We start from the raw sequence: 7,585 nt of genomic DNA on the forward strand, positions 1-7,585 counted from the left end.
ATCTGGCGAGGTGGGATAGCGATCGAGATGGAGGGGGATCGAGATCGAGTGTCCATGAAATTTAAAAATATTCATGATAGTTCAAAAAGTACCCATGAAATACAATCGAGAAATGAAGGCTACGATTTAAATACAATCGATCTTAGCTAGCTATCTGTTCACAATCTTCTTGCCCTTCTTTTTCGCAAATGGAGTTCTTCTGTGGAACGGACGTCCTTTAGGTAGGGTGGTCCTGCTTCTTCTTGTGGTGTATGCTGCTACTTCATCATCGTCGTCATGTTCGATCCTCGGGTCGCCGTACTTGTCGAAGTCTTGCTCATTGGCTACTCCATCCATTCCGATGATCTTCCTTTTGCCTCTCCTCACGACAACACGACTGGGCTTTGGCGGGTCGGTAATGAAGAAGCATTGGTCCACTTGGGAAGCCAGTACCCATGGCTCATTTTTCGCGGTGACGTTTGTGCCCGCGGTTTTGAATTTGGCTTCGGGTATAACCATGGTGGTGAAATACTGGTCTTCTTTTATGACGTTCTTGGCCAATCTGACATGGAACATCGGGACCTTCTCTCCAGCGTAGCTCAGCTCCCAGATCTCCTCGATCCTTCCGTAGTATCTGTCCTTGTCGTTACCGGTGTAGGATTCCATCGTTACCCCGAAGTTCTGATAACCATCGCTCTTCATGTCCTTGGCCTCGGTGTAGAATGTGTAGCCGTTGATATCGTACGCCTCATAGGTCATCAGGTTGTGCTCGGCGCCCTGTGACAAGGCGAATATGAGTTGTTCTTCCGCGGAAGAATCCTCATGTAAAGGGTACGACAGAAGCTTCTGCTTGAACCAACGCGTGAAACATGAGTTGTGCTCTTTGAGTATATCTCCGTCCGTCCTCTGTTGGCCACGGTCATTGTACATCTTCTTAATAAAGGTTTTGTGCTCTACCACCCAAGGATCGACCACGTCTATGTGTTGTAGCGCGACTAGGTTTGCTCTTTCAAAGTCGGCGAGTCGACCCTCGAAGTCGACATGCATTTCGCGGCGACCCTCACGGTGACCCCATCCAGCGAGCCTGCCAAGGTGCCTGTTGACGGGCAGACCAACGGGGTTCTCGATGCCTAGATAATTCGTGCAGTAGGAGATGCACTCTTCGATCAGAAAGCCCCTAGCTATGCTTCCTTCTGGACGTGACATGTTGCAAACGTATCCTTTGATGACACCATTCATCCTTTCGAACGGCATCATGCTGTGCAGGAACGTCGGCCCGAGTTGGATGATATCCTCCACTACATGGACCAGCAGATGCACCATAACGTCGAAGAATGCGGGCGGGAAGTACATCTCAAGCTCGCATAGTATCACCATGATCTCTTCCTGTAGCCTTCTGACCTGCCTCACGCCAATCGACTTCCGAGAGATGACGTCGAAGAAGTTGCATAGGCCAAATAGCGTTTCACGGACGTGCGCGTCCATGATCCCACGGATTGCAACTGGAAGTATCTGCGTCATCAGCACATGACAGTCGTGAGACTTCATCCCGCTGAACTTCTGCTTCGCTGGGTCTAGGTATCTGCTTATCTTCCCCGCGTAACCGTAAGGAAGTTTTACTCCTAGGAGGCAGGTGAAAAACTGCTCGATCTCCTCCTGACTTAGAGTGAAGCACGCGGGAGGGTAGTCATTTCCGGTCTTCTTGGCCTTTTTGCCTTTGCGACGACTTTCTGTGTCCTGCTTCGCCTCATCATCATCATCATCATCATCATCATCATCATCAGATATAGCGTGAAGCTCCTGCCTGATGCCCATTGATTTCAAGTCTGCCCTTGCTTTCGGCCCATCTTTGGTCCTCTCTAGCATGTTGAGCAGGGTACCAAGTAGACTCTCGCACACGTTCTTCGTGATATGCATGACATCAAGGCTGTGAGGCACACGGTGGATCTTCCAGTACGGCAAGTCCCAGAAAACAGACCTCGTTTTCCATACCTTCAGCAGCGCCTCTGGCGCCTTTCGCTTCTTTCCTGGCTCTGGCGCCTTTTGCTTCTTTCCCGGCAGTGGGCAATCTTTCCAAATTTTCAACAGCTTGTCTATTTCCTCGCCGCTCCTCGTACACGGGCGTTTTCGGGGTTCGGTTTCACCATCAAACAGATCCTTGCGTTTCCTCCATGGGTCATCGTCGCGAAGCCACCTTTGATGTCCCATGAACACGGTTTTCAAAGACCCGGGATCTCTATCTAGCTGGCGATACGTTGTGTCATCCATGCACCTTACGCATCTAGAAAATCCGTGGACTACCTGCCCCACAAGATATCAGTAACCGAGATAGTCGTGCACCGTCGTGAGCAGTGCGGCTCTCATAGGGAAATATTCTTTCTCTTCGGCGTCCCACGTATTGGCTGGCGTTTTCCACAGCGTGTCAAGCTCCTCTTTCAGCAGCCCCAGATACAGATTGATGTCGTTCCCTGGTTGTTTCGGCCCTTCAATTAGCATACTCATGTGAATGTACATCCTCTTCATGCACAACCAGGGGGGAAGGTTGTACATCCACACAAACACATGCCAGGTGCTATGTGTGCTTCTCTGGCTGCCAAACGGATTGACTCCATCGGTGCTCGCGCCCAGCACGATGTTCCTTGGATCGTTCCCAAATTCTGGGTATTCGAAGTTCAACTCTTGCCACTGGCTCACATCCTTAGGGTGACTCAGCATCTTGTCTTTTTTATCTATCTCCGGATCATTTGCGTCATCTTCTTGCTTCTTCTCCTCCCTATCCGCGTGCCAACGCAGGAGCTTTGCTACCTTAGGATCCGTGAAATACCGCTGCAGACGAGGAGTGATCGGAAAGTACCACACCACTTTTCGAGGAGCTTTCTTCCTCTTCTTGTATCGAGTGACACCGCACACCGGACATATGGTAGACTCCGCGTGCTCGTCCCGATAAATGATGCAATTGTTCATGCACACATGGTATTTCACGTGCGGTAAATCCAGAGGACACACGATTTTCTTCGCCTCCTCCAAACTGGTCGGGCACTTGTTCCCCTTGGGAAGACGTTCGTGCCAGAATGACATGTTCTCGTCGAAGCATGCGTCGGTCATTTTGTGTTTTACCTTCATCTCCAGAGCCATGAGCGTTACTTTCAGGCGGGTATCCTCGGGCCCGCATCCTTCATACAATGGAGTAACCGCGTCTAACTCAAGTTGATCCATCTTGGCTTTCTCTCAGGCGGCAGCTCTTGCGTTATCCGTCTGCTTGAGAAGCAACTCTTGAATATGAGGGTCCTGCACCCAGCCCATCGATGGTCCAGCGTAGTCTGCTCCGCCGGCATCATCATCATGTCCTGCATCTTCTACATGATGACTGTGTACAGCATCACCGTCGTGATCATCTCCTGGGGATTCTTCGTCTTCTCGCCCCCCCCGAGCCGCGGTGGTTGTCTTGCTGCCCTTCCTCATTTCTTGCCCGGCCCCCATGGACGACTTCGTAGTCATCTTCATCACCTTGCCACCGATAGCCATCCATGAAATCACGCAAGAGCAGGTGGTCCCGCACCTGCCCGGAATCCGGGTCCGCAATAAGGCTATTCAGCTTGCATCTTCGACACGGACATCTTATCTCCGTCTCGTTCTTTTGAAGCATCTCGGCCTTCGCGGACCTCAAAAACCTATTCACGATGCCTTCGGTCATCGTGCGGACCATGGTCGCCTGCAGGGTAGAGCAAAACGATATTTTAGAACCAAGAAAAAATTTGGCATGACTTTCCCTAAAAATAGGACCAAAAAGAATGCTTAATGCCAAAATTCTCGCCGAAACGGAAATGAATCAACATTCCGGCAAAATATTGGCAACTATCGCATTTCAAATACCGGTACACCTCCAAACACAAACACATATGCAACACCACAAACATATGCAACACCACGAACATACATAGATCTAGCTAGGCCATAAAAAGTGCATGTGCACATTTTTGTAGGGAGAACAACATAAATATAGCTTCCCCCCTTACTTACCTAGCAAAACAAGGTAACTTAACCACTTAATTTGAATGAATCTATGGTGGAAATGAGGTGAAAAAGAGGAGGCACCCGAGACAAGGAGGAGGCGGTGGAGAGAATGAAGTGGGGAGAAAGTGAGTATGGGAGGAGAGGCTGTCCAAAATATTTTGTTGCTGCCCACTTACTAATGGCGCACCAGCAACAAATGCGCCATTAGTAATCCAGGTTACTAATGGCGCACCCCTGGTGGTGCGCCATTAGTACTTTTGCAAAAAAAGGAATAAAAACAATAATAAAAAAAATAACATTAGTGGCGCACCTTCTGGCTGGTGCGCCATTACTAGTTATAACTAGTAATGGCGCACCACCAGCGGATGCGCCATTAGTATGTTTGGACAGGCGCACTAGTTCAAAAAAAAATTTGGTACTAATGGCGCACCGTGGGCAGGGTGCGCCATTAGTAGTTTCAACACTAATGGCGCATCAGATGGTGGTGCGCCATTAGTATATACTAATGGCGCACCACATGTCTGGTGCGCCATTAGTGTCAATTCCATCTATAGCCCTTTTCCTAGTAGTGAACTTGGCATTTTCATAGGCTTGGGTTCTCCATTCATCAAGTGAGCTAATATCAAATAACCTCTTCTCACCAGCAAGTTTGAAATCATAGTTGAGCTCTTTAATAGACCAATATGCCTTATGTTCTAGTTTGAGAGGTAAGTGACATGCTTTTCCATAAACCATCTTATACGGAGACATACCCATAGGATTCTTATATGCAGTTCTATAGGCCCATAATGCATCATCAAGTTTCTTGGACCAATTCTTTCTAGACCTATTGATAGTCTTTTGCAAAATTAATTTGAGCTCTCTATTGCTCAATTCTACTTGACCACTAGACTGTGGGTGATAAGGAGATGCAATTCTATGATTAACGTCATATTTAGCAAGCATTTTACGGAAAGCACCATGAATAAAATGTGAACCACCATCAGTCATTAAATATCTAGGGAATCCAAACCTCGGAAAAATAACTTCCTTAAGCATTTTAATAGAAGTGTTATGATCAACACTACTAGTTGGAATAGCTTCTACCCACTTAGTAACGTAATCAACAGCAACTAAAATATGTGTGTATCCATTAGAGGCAGGAAAAGGTCCCACATAATCAAAGCCCCAAACATCAAATGGTTCAATAACAAGTGAATAATTCATAGGCATTTCTTGACGTCTACTAATATTACCAATTCTTTGACATTCATCACAAGATAAAACAAACTTCGGGCATCCTTGAAGAGAGTAGGCCATTAAAAACCAGATTGCAATACCTTATGTGCAGTTCTATCTCCAGCGTGGTGTCCTCCATAAGCTTCGGAGTGACACTTGCGTAGGATCTGTTCCTGTTCATGCTTAGGCACACAACGTCTAATAACACCATCTACTCCTTCTTTATAAAGATGTGGGTCATCCCAAAAGTAAAGTCGCAAATCATAAAAGAACTTTTTCTTTTGTTGGTATGTGAAGCTAGGTGGTATAAATTTAGCAACAATATAATTAGCATAATCAGCATACCATGGAGTGCTACGAGAAGTGCTTACGACATTTAATTGTTCATCAGGAAAGCTATCATCAATAGGTAATGGGTCATCAAGAACATTCTCTAACCTAGATAAGTTGTCTGCAACGGGGTTCTCAGCTCCTTTTCTATCAACAATATGCAAATCAAATTCTTGCAGCAAGAGAACCCATCTAATAAGTCTAGGTTTAGCATCTTTCTTTTCCATAAGATATTTAATAGCAGCATGATCAGTGTGAATAGTTACTTTAGAATCAACAATATAGGGTCTGAATTTATCACGAGCAAATACAACTGCTAAAAGTTCCTTTTCGGTAGTAGCATAATTTCTTTGAGCATTGTCTAGAGTCTTACTAGCATAATGGATAACATTTAATTTCTTATCAACTCTTTGCCCTAGAACAGCACCTACAACATAATCACTAGCATCACACATAATTTCAAAGGGTAAGTTCCAATCAGGTGGCTGAACAATAGGTGCAGAGACTAATGCTTTCTTAAGTATTTCAAATGCTTCTACACAATCATCATCAAAGACAAATGGTACATCTTTTTGTAACAAATTAGTCAGAGGCCGAGAAATTTTTGAGAAGTCCCTAATGAACCTCCTATAAAACCCGGCGTGATCAAGGAAACTTCTTATACCTTTGATGTCCTTGGGACATGGCATCTTTTCAATAGCATCAACCTTGGCTTTATCAACTTCAATACCTCTTTCAGAAACTTTGTATCCCAAAACAATACCTTCATTAACCATAAAGTGGCACTTTTCCCAATTCAAGACAAGATTAGTTTCTTCACATCTCTGCAAAACTCAATCAATATTGCTCAAGCAATCATCGAAAGAGGAACAATAGACGGAAAAATCGTCCATGAAAACCTCACAAATATTTTCAAAAAAGTCAGAGAATATAGCCATCATGCATCTTTGAAAGGTAGCAGGTGCATTACATAAACCAAAAGGCATACGTCTATAAGCAAAAGTACCAAAAGGGCATGTAAAAGTAGTCTTTGATTGATCTTTAGCCGACACAGGTATTTGAGAGAAACCAGAATAACCATCTAGAAAGCAATAATGTGTATGTTTGCATAATCTTTCTAGCATTTGGTCAATAAAAGGTAAGGGGTAATGATCTTTCTTAGTAGCTTTATTTAATTTGCGGAAATCAATTACCATCCTATAACCTGTGATAATTCTTTGCGGAATTAATTCATCTTTATCATTAGGAACAACAGTAATACCTCCCTTCTTAGGGACACAATGGACATGACTTACCCACTGACTATCAGCAATGGGATAAATTATACCTGCCTCCAGAAGCTTGAGTATTTCCTTTCTTACCACTTCTTTCATTTTAGGATTCAAACGCCATTGAGGATCACAAACTGGTTTGGCATCCGCTTCCAAATTTATTTTATGCTGACATAGAGTGGGACTAATGCCCTTAAGATCATCAAGAGTATATCCAATAGCGGCACGGTGCTTCTTCAGAGTTTTCAATAATCTTTCTTCTTCATGCTCTGAAAGGTTAGCACTAATAATAACAGGATATATTTTCTTTTCATCAAGATAAGCATACTTAAGATTATCAGGCAACGGTTTAAGCTCAAACACAGGATCACCCTTGGGTGGAGGAGGATCCCCTAGGATTTCAACAGGCAAATTGGGTTTCAGAATAGGTTCCTGTTTAAACAATACTTCATCTATTTCCCTTCTTTCATTCATAAACATATCATTTTCATGGTCTAGCAAATAATGTTCCAAAGGATCACTGGGAGGTACGACAATAGAAGCAAGACCAATAATTTCATCCTTACTAGGCAATTCTTCCTCACGATGTTGTTTACTAAATTTAGAGAAATTAAACTCATGAACCATATCATCCAAGCAAACAATAACAACATTCTTTTTGCAGTCTATCGTAGCATTAACAGTATTCAAGAAGGGTCTACCAAATATAATGGGACAAAAGCTATCTTGCGGAGAAGTAAGAACAAGAAAATCAGCAGGATATTTAGTTTTCC

The sequence above is a fragment of the Triticum dicoccoides genome, chromosome 1B (genome assembly GCF_002162155.2).
Source record: "Triticum dicoccoides isolate Atlit2015 ecotype Zavitan chromosome 1B, WEW_v2.0, whole genome shotgun sequence".
NCBI lineage: Eukaryota > Viridiplantae > Streptophyta > Magnoliopsida > Poales > Poaceae > Triticum > Triticum dicoccoides.